The sequence below is a fragment of the Panthera pardus genome, unplaced genomic scaffold (genome assembly GCF_024362965.1).
Source record: "Panthera pardus isolate Hobbes unplaced genomic scaffold, ASM2436296v1 HiC_scaffold_8, whole genome shotgun sequence".
Taxonomy (NCBI): Eukaryota; Metazoa; Chordata; class Mammalia; order Carnivora; family Felidae; genus Panthera; species Panthera pardus.
In genome coordinates this window covers 128,509,535-128,533,328 of record NW_026527013.1, presented here as the reverse complement: position 1 = coordinate 128,533,328, position 23,794 = coordinate 128,509,535, and the positions used below count along the sequence as shown (strand labels likewise).

The 23,794-nt window shown below is 34.1% G+C and overlaps 1 non-coding gene across 1 annotated transcript; it reads left to right on the top strand.

The window, feature by feature from the left end:
* Positions 1–19,754: 19,754 nt before the first annotated feature.
* Positions 19,755–19,860, top strand: LOC128775753 (U6 spliceosomal RNA). The gene has a single exon (XR_008420732.1). It is a non-coding gene; the product is annotated as a U6 spliceosomal RNA (small nuclear RNA).
* Positions 19,861–23,794: the final 3,934 nt, after the last annotated feature.

Genomic DNA, 23,794 nt, shown 5'->3' with positions numbered 1-23,794 from the left:
CTGCATGTGTATGTTATGACAAGGGAAAGTGAGGGAAGTGTCTCCAGTGAATAAAATTTTACATTGAACAAAGTTTTAGGCAAAAGTAGACAATAACAGTGGTAAAATGATTTGCCAAGAAACCGTATGAAAGAATGCAGGACTTTTTTTGTTTTTTTGTTAAGATTTTATTGTTAAGTAATCCCTACACCCAACATGAGGCCCAAACTCACAAGCCTGAGATCAAGAGTCACACACTCCACCAAAGAGCCAGCGATGTGCCCGGGGAATGCAGGACTTCTCTCATATTCTCTCAGACACTTCATGTTCTTTTCTACTAAATGATTAATTTGTGGTTTTATTGTTATTATTTTCTCCTATTTTTTTCTTTGATTTATTTTGTTTTTGGGGGCTTGTGTTTAATGTTTATTTGTTTTCACTCTCTTTTTATTTATTTAGGTAGTTATAAAATTTTCTCTGAGCACAGTGTTAACTATATTCCATGTGTTATACAGTGTTTTCATCATTATGTTCAATCACTTTAAAGTTCTGATTTCTACTCTTCTTTTGCTAACAAATTACGTGAGTGACTTTTTCAAGACTCTTTCAGTAGATGCTATGTTTTTTATCTCGTCATTAATTTTTAGTTTTATTGCATTGCAATCTTTTGTAAAACCTTTATTGACTTTGGGCTTCTAATATATCGTTTTATTTTCTTTGTGATTGTACCCTGAGAACTTAAGAAAAATTACATTCTCCATTTCAAATATGCATGTGTTTGTTCATCTGTATCTATTCTATGCCGACTATAGCATTATTTATTTCTGTCCACTTGATATTTTAATGCATTGATAAAGATGCATTATGTCTCTTACTGTGTTTTCTTATTGATTTCTCCTTTTATCTCTTAAAATTTCTACTTTATGAACGTTGCAATTATGGCACTCCATGTATAGATATTCAAGACCATTAGAAATGTATGGTGAACAGAAGTATTTCAGAATGTTCTTATTCAGTACTTTCTGGGCTAAATATCCCTAAATATGGGGAACTGCTCTGTTTTGGTCTATATGTATCATTATATTTCTGTAGTCTCTTTTTTTTTTACTATTTTTGAAAACTATTTTAGAGCAGTTTTATGGTTACAACAATATTAAAAGGAAAGCATAGAGATTTCCTATATGCGCCCTGCCCCTACACATGTAAAACCTCCCTAATTACTAACATCAGTCTCTAAAATGGTAAATTTTTTACCAAGTATGAACTTACACTGACATATCATAATCACCTAATGTCCACAGTTTACCTTAGGGTTTACTCTTAGTGTTGTACATTTGTGGGTTTGGAGTATATCTTTTTAAGTTTATGAAATACATTAATTTAGATTTATCTATCCCAAAGAGAATGCTGTCTTGTTTGGTGTTTTACCATCACTAATATAACAGGTATGTTTGATGTTAATTTTGGCATACTATTACTTTGTTTTCCAATTTAAAAAAATTACTTTAGTAGAGGCTGAAAAGATGGTGAAGAGGACCCTAAGCTTACCTCATCCCATGATACAACCAGATGAATAACCCAGAAAACGACCCAAAGACTGGCAGAACAAACTCCACAACTAAAGGTAGAGAAGAGACCACATTGAAGAGGGTAGGAAGGACAGAGACACAGTGGGCAGTTAAACAGACCATGGCTATCTGTGAAGGGAGGGAGCCATTAGCACAGAGAAAGGAGAGAAACAGACTATAACTCTGGGGACGCCATCCAGGGAAGATTTGGTTTTCAAAGCGGGAGGGGCTGAATTTTGTGAGTCCTTATAAGCAGCAGGACTTAACGCCAGAAATTAAAAAAAAAAAAAAAAAAATCAGTGGGCTCAGCTCTGAGAAAGCCCAGAGGGCAATAGGAAGCTGAGTCCCTGCCCTTAAAAAATGCCATAAACAGCCCCTGGTGATATACTATACAAGCAGCAGTTTGAAAAATTCTGGGGGATACTAGAGGGCCAGTTACTTACTCATCTCAAAGCATGTCCCAGAGGGGCGGGTTTCATTGGAGGGTCTTCTCTAGGAATAAAGGAGCCATTAGGTGCCATCTACCTCTCCCAACCCCAAGCATAAACACATGGCCACTTTAAGGAACCAGCGGGGTCACGATTCACTACCGAATTTGCATACACTGGGCTCAACCACCTTGCAATTTGGCAGATCCACCTTCCCCAGTTACATTTGTCTCATTCATGGTGCTGCAGATCCCCTCCCCCAAAAGACTAGTGCAAACCATGCCAACACCATGTCTCCTGACCAGTGCATTTTTCAGGGCCTTGGTCTCAGTGGTGGTGGCAGCGAACGCAGCCCTGTGGAAGCCTGAAGTGTACCTTGTTAAAATTGCACTCAACACCCATGTGTGCTTTATGGATCCACACAGAATAGATCAGTCCCAGAGGCAGCATGAGCAGGTCTCATTTCATAAGCAGGCCTGCACACCTATCGAAACTGTGTGCCCAACCCCATCCAGGGACCAAATACTGCCCACAATAGGCAAAGAGAGCCTGTGCAGACAAGTAGACAAGTAGACTGAAGGAAAAGGCAGCCAGAACACAACAGCAGGGAGCATGCAACACACATAGGAGACACTGCCTGAAGCACTAGGTTCTGGTGAAGAGGGGACACTGTACTACAGGGCACCACAGGACTTCTTCGTAGGGCTGTTACTCTCAAGAGCATGAGTCATAGCTGAATTTCCTCTAACATATAGAAACAGACCCAGAGGTAACACAAAATGAGGAGACAGAGGAATATGTCCCAAATAAAAAGACAGGACAAAACTACAGCAAGAGACCTAAGTGAAACAGATGTAAGTAATATGCCTGATAAAGAATTTAAAGTAGTGTTCACAAAGATACTCAACAGAGTTGAGATAAGAGTTGAGGGGGCACCTGGGTGGCTCAGTTGGTTGTGTCCAACTTGGCTCAGGTCATGATCTCATGGCTCATGAGTTCAAGCCCCCCGTGTCAGGCTCTATGCTGACAGCTTAGAGCCTGGAGCCTGCTTTAGATTCTGTCTCCATCTCTCTCTGCCCCTCCCCAGCTCTCTCTCTCTCTAATATAAATAAACATCAGAAAAAAATTGTTTAAAAAGAGTGGAGGACATCAGTGAGACCCATAACAAAGAGATAAAAAAGAATGAATCAGAGATTAAATTAAAAATACAATAGATGGAATAAACAGCAGGACAGAGGAAGCAGAGAGCCAAATTAGAAACATGGAGGACAGACTAATGGAAAGTAATCAAGCTGGGCAGGTTGAGAGAAAAAAAAATTGATGCAGAATGAAAACTGACTTGGGGAACTCAGTGACTTCAACAAGTGTAATAACATTCACATTATAGGAATCTTAAAAGAAGAAGAGAGAAAAAGGGGGCAGAAAATTTATTTGAAGAAATAATAGCTAAACTTCCTAAATCTGGGGAAGGAAACAGATAACCAGATCCAGGGGGCACAGAGAACCCTAAACAAAATCAACCCAACCAGGTCTACAGAAAGACACACAGTAATTAAAATGGCAAAAAGTAGTGATAAAGAAAAAAATTTAAAGCAGCAAGAGTAAAGATAATTATGTACAAAGGAAACCCCATAAGGCTATCCATCGGCAATTTTTTCAGCAGAAACTGGCCAGAAGGGAGTGGCATGATATATTAAAAGTGCTGAAAGGAAAAAAAAATACAACTAAGAATACTCTATACAGGAAGGCAATCATTCAGAATAGACAGAGAGATAAAGAATTTCTCAAACAGCTAAAGGAGTTAATGACCACTATAGCAGACCTATAGAAATGTTAAAGGGGACTCTTTGAGTGAGAGGAAAGACCATAAGTAATTGTAAGAAGAGTAGTAAACACAAAAGAAGTAAAAAAAAAAAAAATAAGAATATCTGTAAAAAAGCAGTCAAGGAATTCACAAAATAAAAGGATATAAAGTATGATACCATATACCTAAAACATTGTGGGGGAAAGGAGTAAAGAATGGGTTCAAACTTAAGCAAGCATCAACTTGATATAGACTGCTACATGGAAAAGATGTTACATACAACCCTAATAGTAACCACAAATCAAAAGCCAGTAATAGATATGTAAAAAATAAAGAGAAAGGAATCCAAATATATCACTAAATAAAATCAGCAAATCATGAAAGAGAGTAAGAGAAGAAAGGATCAGAGTGGACTACAAAAACAACCACAAAACAAATGACAGAATGACAATAAATACACAACTATTGACAATTACTTTGAATGTAAATGGAATACAGGCCCCAATCAAAAGGCATAGGGTAACACAATGGATCAAAAAATAAGACCCATGTATATGCTGCCTACAAGAGTCATATTTCATACCTAAAGACATATGCATATCAAAAATGAGGGAATGGAGAAACATTTATCATGCAAATGATAACTTGCATGTTAACAGAGAGCCAGGGTTGCAATATTTGTATCAGAAAACATGGTCTTAAAACAAAAGAGCATAACAAGAGATAAAGAAGGACAATGTATATTCATAAAAGGGACAAGCCAACAAGACAATATAACGATTGTAAGTATTTATGCATCCAACATGGAAGCATCCAAATACATAAAACAGTTAATAAGAAATATAAAGGAACTAATCAATAATAATACAATAATAGTAGGGGACTTTAATATCCTATTTATATCAATGGATAGATCATCAAAAGAGAAAGTCAATGAGGAAAGAGTGAGTTTGAATGACATACTACACCAGATATATTTAACAGATATATTCAGAATATTCCATGCTAAAACAGAAGAACACACATTCTTTTCAAGTGCACATGCGACAGTCGCCACAACAGATCACATATCTGGCTGCAAAACAAGTGTCAACAAATTGAAAAACATCAAAGTCATACCATGCATCTTTTCTGACCACATTGGTAGGAAACTAGAAATCAACCACAAGAAAAAACTGGGAAAGAGTACATGTACATGGAGGTTAAATAACATGTCACTAAACAATGAATGGATCAACCAACTGTTCAAAAAAAATAAAAAAATCACAAGGAAAGAAATGAAAATGAAAATACAATAGCCAAAATCTTTGGGATGCAGTAAATTGGCTTTAAGAGGGAAGTGGATAGCAATACAGGCCAATACCGAGAAGCAAGAAAAATCTCAAATAAACAACTTAACCTTACACCTAAAGGAAGTAGAAAAAGAAGAACAAACAAAACTCTGAACCAGCAGAAGAAAGGAAAGAATAAAGATTAGAGCAGAAATAGATGATACAGAAACTATAAAAAACAATAGAACAGATCAGTGAAACCAGAAGCTGGTTCCTTGAAAAGATCAACAAAATTGAAAAATACCTATTCAGAATGATCAAAAACAAAATCACAAATGAAAAAGGAGATATAACAACTTACACCACAGAAATACAAATGACTGTAACAGAATATTATGAAAAATTATGCCAACAAATTGGACAAATTGGACAACCTGGAAGAAATAGGTTCCTGGAAACACAAAATCTACCAATGCTGAAGCAAGAAAAAACAGAAAGCTTGAACAGACAAATTTTCAGCAAAGAAACTGAATCAGTAATGAAAAAGCTCCCAACAAAGTCCAGGACTTACTGTGTCACGTAGGTGGCCCAGGCAGTATAGACATTTTAACAATATTTGTGAGTAATGGCTTTGCAGGTGATTTCTACTAAACAGTTAAGGAAGAGTTAGTACCTATTCTTCTCAAACTTTTCCAAAAAACAGAGGAAGAAGGAAAACTTTCAAATTCGTATTATGAGGCCAGAATTACCCTGATCCCAAAACCAGATAAAGACACACAAAAAAGAGAACTACAGGCCAATATATCTACAAAATACTTGTAAACTAAATCCAGTAATACATTAAAAAAAAATCATTCACCACAATCAAGTGGGATTTCTTCCTGGGATGCAAGGGTGGTTCAATATTTGCAAATCAATCAGTGTGATACATCAGATCAATAAAAGAAAGGAAAAAAAAAATACGATCACCTCAATAGATGTAGAAAAAGCATCTGACAAAGTCCAACATCCAATCATGATAAAAACCTTCCCATAGTAGGTTTAGAGGCAATATACCTCAACATAATAAAGGCCTTCAATGAAAAACCCAAAGCTAACATCATCCTCAATGGAAAGAACTGAGAGCTTTTCCTCTGAGGTCAGGAACAAGACAAGGATTTCCACTCTCACCCCTTTTATTCAACATAATACTGGAAGTCCTAGCCACAGAAAGCATACAATAAATAGGAATAAAAGGCATCCAAATTGGTAAGGAAGAAGTAAAACTTTCACTGTTTGCAGATGATATGAAACTATATATAGAAAACTCTAAAGACCTCACCAAAAAACTACTAGAACTGATAAATGAATTCAGTAAAGTCACAGGATACAAAAATCAATGTAGAGATATCTGTTGCATTTCTATACACTAAAAATAAAGCAGCAGAAAGAGAAATTAAGAAAACAATCCCATTCACAATTTCACCAAAAAAACAAAAACAAAAACAAAAAACAAAAAACAAATTAGGAATAAACTTAACCAAGGAGGTGAAATGTCTATACTCTGAAAACTATAAAACACTTATGAGAGAAATTGAAGATGACACAAAGAAATGGAAAGACTTTCCATGCTCAGGGATTATAAGAACAAGTATTGTTAAAATGTCTATACTACCCAGGGCACCTGGGTGGCACAGTAAGTTAAGAATCTGACTCCTGACTTTGGCTCAGGTCATGATCTCACAGTTCACGAGTTCAAGCTCTGCTGAAAGCTTGGAGCCCGCTTGGGATTGTCTCTCTCCCTCTCTCTGCCCCTCATCTGCTCATCCTCTGTCTCTCTCTCAAAATAAATAAATAAAACTTAATTTTTTTTTTTACTGTCTATACTACCCAAAGTAAATTACACAGTTAATGCAATCTCTACCAAAATGTCAATTGCATTTTTCACAGAAATAAAACAATCCTAAAATGTGTATGGAACCACAAAAGACTTTGGTGAGCCAAAGCAATCTTGAAAGAGAAAAACAAAACTGTAGGCATCACATTTCCAGACTTCAAGTTATATCATAAAACTAAAGTAATCAAAACAGTATGGTGCTGGCACAAGAAGAGACACATAGATCAACAGAAAAAATAGAAAGCCCAGAAATAAACTAATTTAATTGTTTGGTCATTATTTAATCGACCATTAATTGTATGGTCAATCAATCTTCAACAAAGGATGCAAGAATATGCAATGTGAAAAAGACAGTCTCTTCAACAAATGGTGTTGGGAAAACAGGACAGCCCATGCAAAAGAATGAAACTGGACCACTTTCTTACACCATACACAAGAATAAATTCAAAATGAATTAAGGACCTATATGTGAGACCCGAAACCATAAAAATCCTAGGAGAGCACAGGCAGTCATTTCTCTCACATTGGTCATAGCAACATCTTTCTATAGATATGTCTCCTGAGACAAAGGAAACAAAAGCAAAAATAAACTATTGAGAGTGTACAAAAATAAAAAGCTGCTACACAGCAAAGGAAACAACACAAACTAGAAGACAACCTACTTGAATGGGAGAATATATTTGCAAATTACATATCCAATAAGGGTTAGTAACCAAAACATATAAAGAACTTAGACAACTAAACACCAAAAAAAAAATCCAAATAATCCAATTAAAAAATGAACAGAAGTCATGAACATTTTTTCAAAGAAGACCTACAGATGGCCAACAGACACATGAAAAGATGCTCAACAACACTCATAATTAGGGACATGCAAATAAAAACTGCAATGAGATATCACCTCACACCTGTAAGAATGGCTAAAATCAAAAACTCAAGAAACAGCAAGTGTTGGTGAGAATGTGGAGAAAAATGAATCCTTGTGCACTGCTGGTGGGAATGTAAACTGGTGCAGCCACTGTGAAGACAGTATGGAGGTTCCTCAGAGTATGGACATCTTTAAAGCTCTGTATACATATTAACATGTTGGTTTTTGTAAAAATCTGAAATAATTTATATTTTGTCATTATTAAACATAGCTACCTGTCTTCCAGCAATGATTGTTTAATCTCTGACAAATCATCATGAGAAAATTTTTTCATATCTTTTCATTTGTTATGGCTGCTATAACAAATCACCAAAAATCCAGAGGCATAAAACAATACCTATTTATTATCGTAGAGTTCTGTAGGCCAGAAGTCTGGACACTGTGACTCCACTCGATCTCTGTTCCTGGTTTCACCAGGCTTACATCAAGGTATTAGAATGGCTCTGTTTCTCTCTGGTGCCTCTGGGAAGGAATTCAATTCTAAGTTCATTCAGGTTGTTAGAAAAATTTAGTTCCATGTAGTTACAGTACTGAAGTCCTGGAAAACTTGCTGGCTATTGGCTTTCAGCTTTTAGAGGGCACTCAAATTTTTGACTGGAGCCTCTTCCTCCACCTTCAAAACTAGCAAAAGCAGTTTGAGTTCTTATGTCTCTATTGTCTGTTAACACTCTTTGTGTTTCATCTCTCTTGTCTCTTCTTCTGCCCCCTCTCTCTAACTCTTCTGCCTTCTGCTGCTTTTAAAGCCTCATATGATTATGGGCTTTATTTATTTATTTATTTATTATCCATCAGGATAATAAAGTTTTCCTATTTTAGTTTTTCCTTATGTGGATAGAAGAGAAACATTTTTTGTGGTTTTGTTATATGTATCATCTCCAGTTTTTTGTATGTAGAAAGCTTTGTTATTTTCTGATTTTCATTTGTGATAATACAATTTTTATTTTTATATATTTATATAAATTACATAAAATTTATGCATATTATACAGTTTTTAATATTAAGAATGCTGACTTTTTCTTGTTTTCATAATCTAATGTTCTATAATTAATCTTTTAATGCTTCCTGGTTTTATTTTCATGTTTGTTATAAGGTAAGGGTCAAGTATGATTATTTTCAAATAGCCAATTCTCCAAAAATATTTTGTGGACTAATTTATCCTTTGTTTACCCTAAGTATCTAATTATCTGGAATAATAGGTTTCATAACTATTGTTTCAAAATTCTTGATGATATATATGATATATACATACATTTAAAATTTTTTTAATGTTTATATATCATATATATCATATATATGTACACATGCATTTAAAATTTTTTTGAATGTTTATTTTTGAGAGAGAGAGGAGGGGAGGGGGAGAAAAAGGGGGGCAGAGGATCCAAAGCAGGCTCTGTATTGACAGCAGAGTGCCCGATGCAGGGCTTGAACTCACAAACTGTGAGATTACCACATGAGCAGAAGTCTGTCGCTTAACTGACTGAGCCACCCAGGTGCTCTCATGATGATATAGATAAAAAATTTTTAACTCTAGAATTGTTCTCTTGTAAAGAAATCCATTAGGACTTTAATTAATGGATGCATCATTAATCATATAAGTAAATCTAAGATAAACACCCCTAATTAAAATTTATTTCACTTTTTTAAATTTTAACTTGTTTTATTTTTTATTTTTTTAACTTTACATCCAAATTAGTTAGAATATAGTGCAACAATGATTTCAGAAGTAGATTCCTTAGTGCCCCTTCCCCATTTAGCCCATCCCCCCTCCCACAACCCCTCCAGCAACCCTCAGTTTGTTCTCCATATTTATGAGTCTCTTATGTTTTGTCCCCCTCCCTGTTTTTATATTATTTTTGTTTCCCTTATGTTCATCTGTTTTGTCTCTTAAAGTCTTCATATGAGTCAAGTCATATGATTTTTGTCTTTCTCTGACTCATTAATTTCACTTAGCATAATACCTTCCAGTTTCATCCACATAGTTGCAAATGGCAGGATTTCATTCTTTTTGATTGCTGAGTAATACTCCATCGTGTATATATATATATATATATATATATATATATATATATATATGTATGTATATACCACATCTTCTTTCTCCATTAATCCATTGATGGACATTTGGGCTCTTTTCCATACTTTGGCTATTATTGATAGTACTGCTGTGAACATGGGGGTGCATGTGTCCCTTCGAAACAGCACACCTGTATCCCTTGGATAAATGCCTAGTAGTGCAATTGCTGGGTTGGAGGGTAGTTCTATTTTTAGTTTTTTGAGGAAACTCCATACCGTTTTCCAGAGTGGCTGCACCAGCTTGCATTCCCAAAAATTTATTTCACTTTTAAAAATGATCCTTTTAACCCTGTATAAATGGATATGATTATCTCTCTCTCTTTTTAAATATTTATTTATTTATTTTGAGAGAGAGAGAGAGAGCAGGGGAGGGGCAGAGGGAGTGGGAGAGAGAATCCTAAGCAGGCCCCACCCTCAGTGAGGAGTCTAATGCAGAGATTGATCTCATGATGGTGAGACCATGACCTGACCTGAAATCAAGAATGGGACACTTAACTGACTGAGCCACCCAGGTGCCCCATCTCTCTCTTTTAAGATATAGTTCCCACACATTTCCTATTATAGTTATTTTGAGGAATTTTGTTCATTCTATTGTCAATGAGATTTCTTACTTTTTTATAAGCCAGCTTTTGTCTGTCTTCTGACACTTACATATATATTTTTTTAATTTAAAAATAAATTTAGAGGTGGGGGGCTCCTGGGTGTCTCACTCAGTTGAGCACTGGGCTCTTGGTTTTGGCTCAGGTCATGATCTCACGGTTAGTGTATTTGAGGCCTCTGTCGGGCTCTGTGGTGACAGTGGGTGGAGCCTGCTTGATAAATAAATAATAACTACCAAATAAATAAAAACTTTAAAAACATTTATTTATCTTGAGAAAGACAGACAGCAGGAGCAGGAGAGAGGCAGAGAGATAGGGAGAGAGGATCCCAAGCAGGCTCTGCACTGTCAGCGCAGAACCTGACATGGAGCTTACACTCACTACCGTGAAATTATGACCTGAGCTGAAACCAAGAGTCTAATGCTCAAACAACTGAGCCACCCAGGTTTATATAAATGTTTATACAAATGTGATATAAATGCCCTTATTATTATACATGTTTACATTTCAGAATCATTCTGATTTTTTTGATATCCTATGCAAATATTTATATTCTCTATAGAAGATATTATTTTGATTAAATTGACTTTTGCTGGTGATTGCATTTAATTATATTGATTCTTGCTTTCTGATGATTATACCATTCATTTGTTTTTCTTTCTCACTTATTGCAGGTTTTCAGTATGATAAAACTATTGCTAGTTTTCAGTATGATAAAAGATCAATTTTTTGTAAGCTTATTAATTTTATTGTGAAATCATCTGCCATCATTTTGTCTATTTATTGTCAGAAACCTAATAAAGTCTTGTTAAATTAGTACACAATTGTATTTCTAGTGTTGTCTTCCTACATTTTTACTAATATTTGCTTTCCTATTTAATGCTCTTGCTATTTTTTTAAGTTTTTATTCAAATTCCAGTTATTTATTATACAGTGTAATAGTATTACACTATAATATTAGTTACATTGTCAGAGGTACATTGTAGGAGTTATATTGTCAGAGGTACAATATAGTGATTCAACACTTCCATACAACCCCTGGTACACATACAAGTGTACTCCTTAATCCTCGTCACCTATTTAAACCCATCCCCCCACCCACCTCCCCTCTGGTAACCATGAGTTTGCTCTCTATAATGAAGAGTCTGTTTCTTGGTTTGCCTGTGTGTCTTTTTTTTTTTTTTTAACGTTTTATTTAGTTTTGAGAGACAAGCATGAATGGGGGAGAGAGAGTCAGAGAGAGAGGGAGACACAGAATCTGAAGCAGGCTCCAGGCTCTGAGCTGTCAGCACAGACCCCCACGGGGCTCGAACCATTGAACCATGAAATCATGACCTGAGCCAAAGTCGAACACCCAACCAAATGAGCCACTCAGGCACCCCTGTCTCTCTATTTTAAACCTTTGGCTCATTTGTTTGGTTTCTTAAATTCCACATATGAATGAAATTATATGGTATTTGTCTTTCTCTGATTTATCTAACTTAATACTCTTGCTATATAAACCACGGTCCTTCATTAATATCGCATTTTCTTTGTATATTGCACCTTTTGTGAATATATAATCCCCTTCTCTCTCATTTAGTGTTTTTGATATGTATTTTATTTTACATTAAACTAATGATGATAATTGTTTCCATTTGATTTGAATTTATCTGGTAAAGCTGAACCATTCTTTTTATTTTTGTCATTTCTCAGAAATTTTATTTTAGTTTTGGCTCATATAAACAATATCGATTTATATTTAAGACTATTTTAGGGGCATCTGGGTGGCTCAGTCGGTTGAGCGTCCGACTTCGGCTCAGGTCATGATCTCACAGTTTGTGGGTTTGAGCCCCACATCGGGCTCTGTGCTGACCTCTCAGAGCCTAGAGCCTGCTTTGGATTCTATGTATCCTTCTCTCTCTGCCCTTCCCCCACTCATGCTTTGTCTCACTCTGTTTCTCAAAAACAAATAAATATAAAAAAAATTTTTTTTAAAAGACTATTTTATAACAGGAGAAAAAAAGTTGTGTTTATTACCATAATAGATATACTTGCTTGTACTTTCCTTGGATCTAATATACATACTTCCTTGTTTTATTTTTTCAATGTTTTTAAACTTTTGTTGTGTTGGCATTTATTTTGTCTTATACTTCTTCAGTGATTTTAATTTTATCAGTGTTTACTACAATTATTATTTACTAATATTTCTCATTAAAATTTTCAAAAATATTTTTAATATGTATTATTTCATTTAACTACAGGATAAAAAACGGAATATTTGCTACAATTTTATTTTCTACCCACTCTTGTTTATGCATGTTTTTATAGACATTATATATATATAACATCTAGCTCATCTTAAGTGCTTTATATTTAAACATATTTCCATAAAATTGATGTGTCCAAATAAACATAGTTTTAGATGTAATTTTATTTAACTATTTTAAAAGCTTAGTACCTATTCAGATACACTAATAATTTTGTATTTTTGTGTTCCTATTTCTATTAAATTCTTATTTTATAATCATTATTTTCAATCATGATCGGTATTAATTGAGCCCTTGAGATTTTTGAGAATATTATATTCTTTTCCTGAAATATTTAAATCAATTATGTTATTATAGAATTTTGGGGTCACCAAACCCTTATCTCTCAAAACTCTATGGACATTATTAGCTCATTAATATTTTATGGCAAATAGAAAACCAACCATTTGATTTTGTTCTTTTGTAGGCAATTTGAGTGAGTGTAGAATTATTTTCATTAACCTTTTATAGAAAGAGTAAGAGGATTTTTCTTGGTGTCTCTTTTCATTAGTTTGATTTAAAGTTTAATGAGCTTTTATGGTCTGCATATTTTCAATTTTTTAAGCTTCAGAAGAGATTCTCTTAAATTATTTTATCTTTGATTATTAATTCTATTCCAGTTTTTTCCCTGTCATAACAGTAATATCTTCAATCTGTAGTTTGACTTCTGTTCTCTATTATCGTAATCTTTTATGGATGACAAGGTTTTTTTTGTTTGTTTGTTTCTTTGTTTTAAATTTTCTTCTGGCCCAGATAGTAAATAATTTTCAGAAACCTACAGTTAATTTCTTCAAATCTTCAGTACACTGACATATTCCTCGTTTCCCAAGAATATTTTTTTACAGAACACGTTTGGTTTTTTTTTTTCTTTTTCATTCATTTTTTAAAAATGTAATTCAATGAGGTGATATTAACCTAGATCTGTGCTGTCTAATACAGTAACCAGTAGTCACATGTAGCCATTCACATTAAAATTAGTCAAGTTAAATTAAACTATAACTGAAGTTTCTCATGATGGTGGTTACATGAAATTTTGCATCTATTAATATTGTACAGAATTTTGGGGCAACTGGATATCCACCTGCAAAAGAATGAAGTTGAACTCCTACCTCACACCATATACAAAAATTATTATACATTTTATAATATATATTCTAATATAATTATTATATATTTTTATTTTGTATAATATATATGTGTGTGTGTATATATAACACACACACACATGCACACACTGTAATTTATATCTTAAAGTAGTCATAAGAGACCCTGAAGTTATTAAAGAGTATGAGGCCAGTAGACTGTGAGGCCTCAGAAGACTGATGAGATCTCTCCAAAACAGAGCAGTCCATGTTTACTCAAGGTAAATTTGTGGAGACATAATTGACTCCTTACTTATTTGACATCTATTTGCATTGAAATGTCAATGAATAAACATAAATAGAAAGCCACCTGTCTTTCCAAAGTAGACCCTAATAAAGTGTGGATTTTGCTCAGCTATTTTTCTGGTACCTGAGTGGTAAGGCTTAAGGTTAGTACCAGAGCCTGGCTTAATTCTGACTCCAGGTGGTCCTGTTGATAGTATTCTTAATTAAATTCTGTATGAGGCAAATTGAGTGGGTTTGGTCTTAGTCTTTATTGGTCATATAATGTAGTGTCAGACAGAGTATCACACTTACGGAAGAATTCTCCAGAAGCCAAGGTGTATAAAAACAGGTTATGGATGTTGTTGAAAGACAATTCCCCATGGGTCTCTTACATTTTTGTATGACTAGCAAACAGAACAAATTATTTTGTTCCAGACTATTTCCAGGATGTATGAAGGGGCTGTATCTATTTCTTTTGGATATTATAACAAAATGCTGAGTGGCTTAAAAGACAGAAATTATTGTCTAATAGTTCTCTAGGCCAGAAGTCTGAAGTCAAGGTGTCAGCAGGGCCACATGCCCTTTAGAGGATGCAGAGGAAAATCTGTTCTTTGCCTCTTCTAGCTTTTGGTGACTATTGACATTATTTGACTTGTGGCCACTTGACTCCAATCTCTGTCTCTATGAGTACATTGGTTCCTCCTCTGTTCATGTGAATGCTCCCTCTACCTCTATGTTACAAGAACTCTTGTTATTTATACATATAATTTATGTGTAAACAATATAAATAATAATTAAATACTAATAACAAAGTTAACATTTACTTGTTATTGCATTTATCATGCACCAAAAAACCCCAGGATAATGCTCTCATTGAGATTTTTAACTTAATCATATCTTCAAATACCCTTCTTTCCCAATAAATTAACACTTATAAATTCCAGAGATTAGGATTTGCTGTCTTTAGTGACCCTTATTTAACCTACTGTAGGTGCATTATGTAGTTTCACATAAAGATCAATCAGATGATATAGGCCAAATAACACTTGGCCAACTCTTGAATAGTCTAGAAATATATTGTGTAATTTAAATTGTCTATCAATTCCTAACACCCACTATCTTCATGGCTAATTCAATCCTTATTTTAAGCTATTTTTCACATAAAAAGTCCTTCATAAACTAGCAAATTATACATTTTTATTAGGTGATAGTGATATTGGTACATTTCTACCATTTCTCATGCAGAATCTCTTGTCAGATGTGATACACATTGGCTATATAACCAAATGTATAGAGTTTGGAACTTCTAGATATTTAGAAGACAAAAGTGATCCAAATCAGGATACTGTCCTCATAGTATTACTTTCCATGTACTAGGTTACCAACATTACAATTCAATCTAAACAAGGTCCCCAAATATATCAACTATTGAGTGTGACTTGGATTAAATTATGTTTCTGGTATTTTGTCCAGGGCATAGTCATCTCTGTCTCTAGTTCCTATTAAAGAGAGGAGAGTACAACACATCATTTTAAAGTTCACCTTGCACTTAAATTAGTTCTCAGTTCAGGCTTCTATTATCAAGAAAAAACATGATGCTTTCATTGCATTCCTAGATGCTACTTTCCCCAAGGTTTTGTAGAACTTAACATTTATTTTCCATATTTGGGAATGGATTTTTAGTCCCTGAACCTTCTTCCCAGTTAAAGGGAGAAGAAATTTCTCAATACTGAGACTTTGCAGTTTAACAGAGAACCCTGTTAGAACAAATGTAGAACTATCCAGCCACTCTCTTTATAGGAATTCTGTGTAGGGGAGGACATAATGCCTTAAATATTTTACATGGTTTCTTGAATATTAAATGAAAAAGAGAACATGAAAAATAAAAGACATATAATTCAAAACATTTAGAATAAGACCCCATGACTTCAACACCATTGGCATCAAATTAGATGTAAGAAATTCATTGGGCCAAATAGGTAAGGAGTGACAAACTTACCTTTTGTGTAACTAATTGTTTTTTTCTGAATCCTTCCTCTCAATGGTAAATAATAATAATAATAATAATAACCTTAGTGTAGTGTTTCTCAAACACCTGTTCAATAAGAATGAATTGAGATTTTATTAAAAAGATGATTCTTCTCCTCCATCTCATGGCATTATAATTTAAAAGGTTTTGGGCACCTGGATGGCTCAGTTAGTAGAGCATATACATGTTGGACATCTGGCCTATTAAAAAAAAAAGGCTGGGCCTGGAGGGTGGTATAGTGTAAACAGGAAATTTGTGCATTTTGAAAATCTCACCATGTCATTCCAGTAAACAGCTAAACTTGGTAACCATTGTGAAAAATGAACTGCCCTAATCTCTCAGTCTTGCCAAACTTTACCACAGTTTTATAAGAATATTAAGAATGTATATCAATGTTGAAGAATGACTAATTTTCAGCTAATTAATCTTTAAGAGGAATACTCTTTAGCTTGAAAATATTTTTATGAATATAGACAGGAAATGTGCTATATTTAATAGTAAGTAAAAAACTGGCCAAGGAACACTCAAAACCTACTCACTATAGATAAGCTCTAAACATCCTTAACAGATCATGAAATTATGGACATACAGAAATCAAACCAAATGCTCTTTAACTAACTAAAACTACTATTTTCTTTGAACTCCTTTCTGTTGTTCTTGTGGTGGTGGTGGTGCTGGTGGTTGGAGTTTGTTTTCCACAAAATTCTATTTTCTTTCTTTGAGTCCCTAGTGATATGCAAACTTCTCAGTTAAGTAGCCACACAAGTGATTACATATCAATCTTAAAATTTCATCCATATGATCCATGTGGTTTTAGAGAACATGTGGTGTGGCCATTATGATGGATTTGAACCCCAGTGAACCTCAAAACTCAGAATGAGTCTGTACTCATCCACTAGTGCTTTTCTATGGAACTTCAAGGTTTGCATCAGAATTGTAAGCTGAAGGCTGAAGATAGATCAGAAGAGCTGAAAGTGTACCTTAAGGTAGATAGGGCCTTCACCAACTGCAAGGCAACAATCTGCTAAATGTCGCAGTCAAAACAGGCTAACTGAGAAAAATCATTCCATGGAACTCTATGCCATCATCAAAAGCAAGGCAAGAGCTGCTTAGAAGAGTTGAGAAATTCCTCTTTGATCTCCAGGCATTCACTATTGCCATACTAGAGGCCTTCCAAAGGCTGGGGAAGAGCTGAGAACAACTGAGAGTAATCCTTTAAGAACCTCCAGACCATCTCTAAAAGCACAACAAATGTTTTCCAAAGACTGATGTCTAAGTAGCAGGAGAATAGAAATCACCTGCAGGGCAGCAAATTAGAGAGTAGAATTGGGTAGCAACCAGATTGCCCCCAAAATTGGCCACCAAACTATAAAGCAGGTAGAATTCTTCCATGGTTTGGAGAGCTGGCAGCTCAGCTATACAGAGATATGCAAACTCTGGCTGATAATCAGATCCAAACCCTGCTGCAGAAAAAGCATGATCACACCCATAAATTGTTGCAGAGAGTGGTAAAGTGAACACAAATAGAGCTGCAGTGATGTCTAGACCCAAATCAACATCAGATTAGATTCATTCAACTCCATATATTAAAAGTCTAACAAAAAAGTGGGTAAATTTTTAGTGGTAAATATTATTTTTTCTCTATTATTCTTTTAGAACAACATTTGAATGGCAACCAAAAGTTACAACATATGTAAAAAATGCAGGAAAATGTGAATATCAGTCAGGAGAAATATAGCTTAGAAGTTAATATTACTAAGGAAGGAATTTAAAATAACTATGATTGATAAGTTAAAGGATCTAACAGAAAAGGAAGCAAATGAATGTAAAAGTGCATAGGGGCATAAACAAATATTATAAATATTAAAATAAAAATATATCAGGAATTATTGGTATGGTCTTCCAGTTACTGGGCAGAGCAAGGATTTTGTGAACTTAAAGAAATAAATAGAAACCGGTCAGACAAAATATTAAGGGATAGAAGATTAAAAAATTAGAAAAAAAGTAGTTGATATGTTGGACAATATCAAGTACATAACGTGTGGGTAATTAGGGTTCCAGAAGCAGGAGAGAGAGAAATTGAGCAAAGTAATTATTTGAAGAGAAAATGATAAAAAGAGAACCACCACAGAGCTGAATTTAACAATGCTATCAATTTTTTGGATATATTGACATCTATAGACTTTTCCATCCAACATCATCAGAATACACATTTTTCTCAAGCTCACATGAAACATTCACCAAGACAGACAACATTCTGGACACCTTAGCAAATTCAAAGAGGAATCATACAATGCCTGCTCATGGATTACAATGGAATGAAACTAAAAGTTAGCAGAGAGGTTAACTGGAAAATCCCATATATGTGGAGACTAAAAAATACACTTCTAAATAACATTGGTTAAGGAAGAAATATCAAGAATAATTAAAGATATTGATAACTAAATGAAAATGAAAACAAAGCTTATCACAAAGATATCAATGATAAAATAAAACAGATCAATATATCTCATGAATACAGATGCAAAAATATTAGCAAATAGAATCTAAGTGCATAAAAATAATTTTCACCATGATCAATTGGAATTTTTGCTAGTATGAAAGCTAGTTCAACATTCAAAAAGTGATTAATGTAATCCATCACATTAATAGGGACTAAAAAGAAAAAAAAATCATCATATCAATATATGCAGAAAAAGCATTTGACAAAATCTATCATCTATTCATGATAAAATAAAAAACTTTCAGTAAATTAGGAATACAGAAATACTTTCTCAACTTGATAAAATAAATCTAAAATGTACCTGTAGGAATATCATACTTAATAGCAAGAAACTTGAAGCTTTCCTATTAAGATCAGGTACAAGTCAAGGATGTCTACTCTCACCTCTCCTTTTCAAAATTGTACTGGAAGTTCTAGCTAATGCAATAGAATGAGAAAAGGAAATAAAAGATACATAGTTTGGAAAGGAGGAAATAAAACTATCTTTTTTCATAGATGACACAATCGATTACATAGAAAGTCTGAAAAAAATGACCTCTCCCCCCCCAAAAAAATACTAGAACTAATAGATGATTAAAGCAAGGTTGTGTGATACAAAGCTAATGTACAAAAGTCAATTATTTTCCCATATACCTACAATGAATAGACAGAATTTGAATTTAAACACATTATTTACACCAGTACTCCAAATGTGAAATACTTAGGTGTAAATCTAACAAAATATAAACAGCTGTAAGTAAAGAAAAAAGTAAATAAAGAAAACTACAAACTCTGATGAACTAAATCAAAGAAAAGCTAAGTATATGGAGAAATATTCCATGTTCAAGGGTAGGAAAACTCAATATTGTCACGATATAAATTTTTCCCAACATTTGATGTATAGACTCAATGCAATCCCAATAAAAATCCCAGCTAGTTATTTTGTGAGTATTGAGAAACAGATTTTAAAGTTTATTTAGGAAGTAAAAAGATCCAGAATTACCAACATATTGAAGATGAACAAGTGGTAAGGCTGACACTAACTTTAAGACTTACTAGGGCTCGGTTTGGCACCACATATAGTAAAATTGGAATGATCAAGAGAAGAATAGCATGACCCCTGCATAAGGAAGACTTACTATAAAACTATAATAATCAAGACATTTATGGTAGTGACTAAAGAATGGACAAATCAAAGAAATAGAGAATCTAGAATAGACCCACATAAACAGAGTCAACTGGTCTTTGACAAAGGAGCAAAGGCAATTAAATGGAACAAAGATAGTTCTTTCAACAAATGGTGCTAGAACAACTGGATATCCACATGCAATAAAATAGATCTAGACACAAACCTTACCCCTTCACAAAAATTAACTTAAGGTGAATCACAGACCTATATGTAAAATGCAAAACGGTAAAACTCCTAGAAGATAACATAGGAGAAAACCTAGATGACCTAGAGTATGTTGACCACTTTTAAATGCAACACCATGCTCCATTAGAGAAATAATTGATAAGTTGGACTTCATTAAAATTAAAAGTATCTGCTCTGTGAAAGACACTGTCAAGAAAATAAAAAGACAAGCCACAGATTGGGAAGAAATCTTTGCAAAAGACATATCTGATAAAGACTATTATCTAAAATATACAAATAACTCTTAAAATTCAACAATTTTTTTTAAAACCTGACTTTAAAAATGGGTCAGGGGTGCCTGGGTAGCTCAGTTGGTTAAGCATCTGACTCTTGATTTCGGTTCAGGTCATGATCTCATGCTTAGTGAGTTTGAGCCCTGTGTTGGGCTGTGGGCTGACAGGGCAGAGCCTGCTTGGGATTCTCCTCCTCTCTCTGACCCTCCCCTGTTCTCTCTATCTCTCTCTTAAAATAAATAAACCTTTTTTTAAAAAGTCGGTCAAATATCTTAACAGACAGCTCACCAAAGAAAATATATAGATAGAAGATAGCATATGAAAAATTCTCTCCCTTTACATGTTGTTAGTAATAAAATTAAAACAAAAATTAAATACCACTACAAACCTATCAGAATGGCCAAAATCCAGAACACCGACACCATCATTCATGCTGGTAAGAATACAAAATAATGCAGCTACTTTGGAAGACAATTTAGTAGTTTCTTACTAAACTCAACATACTCTTTACCATATGATCCACCAATTTATCCAAATGAATTAAAATTTATGTCTAGGGGAGCCTGGATGGTTCAGTCAGTTGAGTGTTGGACTTCGACTCAGGTCATGATCTTGCAGTCCATGAGTTTGAGCCCCACATTAGGCTCTGTAGTGACAACTCAGAGCCTGGAGCCTGCTTCAGATTTTGTCTCTCTCTGTCTTTCTGCCCCTCCCCTGCTCATACTCTGTCTATCTCCAAAGAATAAACAAACATTAAAATAAATAAAAAGAAAATTTATGTCTATACAAAAACTTGCACACTGATATTTAGAGCAGTTTAATTCATAATTGCCCCAACCTGGAAGCAACCAAAATGTCCTTCAGTTAGTGATTGGATAAACAAATTTTGGTACATCTAGACAATTGAATATTATTTATCACTAAATAGCAAGCCATGAAAGACAGAGAGGAGCCTTAAATGCATATTACCAAGTGAAAGTAGACAATCTGAAAAGGCTATACACTATGATTTCAATGTTATGACATTCTGAAAGAGGCAAAACTATTGGGGATAGAAAAAAGATCAGTGGTTATCAGGGGTTTGGTTGAAAGAGGAGAGGTTTGAATAGGTGAAGCACATGGTTTTTTTTTAAGAGGTAAAACTAATCTGTATAATATGATAATGGTGGAAATATGACAAATCTCATAGAATACAGTCCAAACAGTAAACCTTAATGTAATCTATAGACTTCAGTTAAAAAAATCAATTACATAATAAATAGCAGTAACATCGGTCCATTAATTGTAACAAAGTTTTCATGCTAATACAAGATGTTAAGACACAGGGAAACTGGGAGGAACGAGAGTGTATGGAGACTGTACTATCTCCTTATTTTTTCTATAAATCTAAATTTAGAGTTCTAATACTCTAAAAAGTAAACTGTAATTAATTTAAAAATAGAAAAGAAAAACAGAGAAGGAAAGAGAAATAAAGTCAGAGATTTTATGGCATGGGAGAAGGCCTAAAGCACTGCTGCTCATTCTGAAAATTGAAGGAACCAGGCACCTAAAATTGTGAAAGCCTACAATTGAGAAGTGAGTTTTGTCAACAACCTGAATGAGCTTGGAAGTAGATTCTTAGCCAGAGTCTCTAGCAGAAGCCCAGACCAGCTGACACCTTGATTTTGTCTTTGTACGGTCCTAACCAGCTGGGCCATGCAATGCCTAGATTTCTCACCTATAAAACAAATGGTGACTAAGTTTGTAGTAATTTGTTTTGTTTTGTTTTACTTATTTTAGAGAGGAGAGAGAGTGTGAGCAGGGGACAGAGGCAGAGGGAGAGTCAGTGAGAGAGAGAATCTTAAGCAGGCTGAACCCTCAGTGCAGGGCCTGACATGGGGCTCAGTCCCGCAACCCTGGGATCATGACAACCAAAATCAAGAGTCAGACATTCAAATGACTGAGCCATCCAGGTGCCCCTGTGGCAATTTTTAAAACAGCAATATAATTCTAAAACAATTCTCATAAAATTATTGCCATTTCATAATCGAGAAAACTGAGGCCCAGGGAAGTTACAATTAAATTCATATTCCAATTAAATAGAATTAGTACATTCCACTAATCTAAGTTACCAATGAGTTAGATGAAACATCCATTTAGTCTACTACCAAAAGATTGTGCTCAGAGAATATGAGAACTAAAACATTTCTAGAGAATATTAATTTGAATTCTATTGATTCAGGGTGTATAATGAATTAAGCATCATTTACATGTTTCTCATTGTGCATGAAGTTTAAAATTAATGAAATAACCTGGAAATCTAATATTATGAGATGCAATTCTACATTATTATCTACTTAAACATTTTATTTTTTTTATTAATTCAGTTCATTTTACTAACAATCATTTATATTTTAGTCTGTAGTTGTTGAAAGTAAGAATATAGAAAAAAAGTAGGAAGACAGAAAGTCATGAGCTTTTTAAGAAAATATCTTTCAATTTAAAATCAATCAGCATTCTGCTGTTTCCTTTTTCTTTTGTTCTTTACGTAGAATCAAGTATTACTATGTGTAAATTTAAGTGAGATTTTTTTTTGTGCATTTAGTATTTCTAAATAAATTGGTTCTTAGCAAAGATTTTTAGTGTTGAGATAATCAGTTTAGCATCTTAAGAATCCTGCAAAAGGATACTGATTCAAAATCAAAGAAGAAATAAAAGATAATTTTAGATGATTCGGGGGAAACACCCATTTTTGTAGGTGAAATACAATTTGGTTTACATAATGAAGATGGTTGTCTCTGTTTTTCATATAATATGACTTAGTGTATTTCTCTAGAAAGCCCCTATTATATACCCTTTGAAAACTGCTTCATTAGATTTTTCTTGTCCTGTTAACATACAAGCAAATTAAGTTAATCTCTAAAATTTATTCCAATCTGGTTTTTTAGTGACAAGGTAAGTATTGATAATTCAATTGGCTTAATCATGACATCTGATTAATCTTCACATATTCCAAATTATTGCATTTATGACAGGTTTGATTACTCCAGGCTCTATATATGATCCTTATGAAGCCACAGAGAATTCACTAAGTCATAGGAAACATAAAATGATCTGAAATATAGCACAAATTAGTGTTTTCAAAATAGGTTAGTCATCTTGGAAGATACTTAGTTAAAAGAAATAAAAATGACTCAATATTTGGAAAAATGCATTAGTACACTAAAGGTTCTGAGCTATTTCTAGAGATAGATAACTGTTTAACTCAATATTTCCCAAATTTCTTTCACCTTGGTAAGCTTTTACTCAAATACCTACATTAACTAAAGTTTCATGGAAAGGTATTTTTGAAAAACTGGCACAGAGTAATTCCTTGAACATAACATGTGTTTTGGAAGACAGAGTGATATAGAGGACAAAAGCACAGATTCCATTTCTACAGGTTGGTTCTGAATCTAAGCCCCACCACACATGGC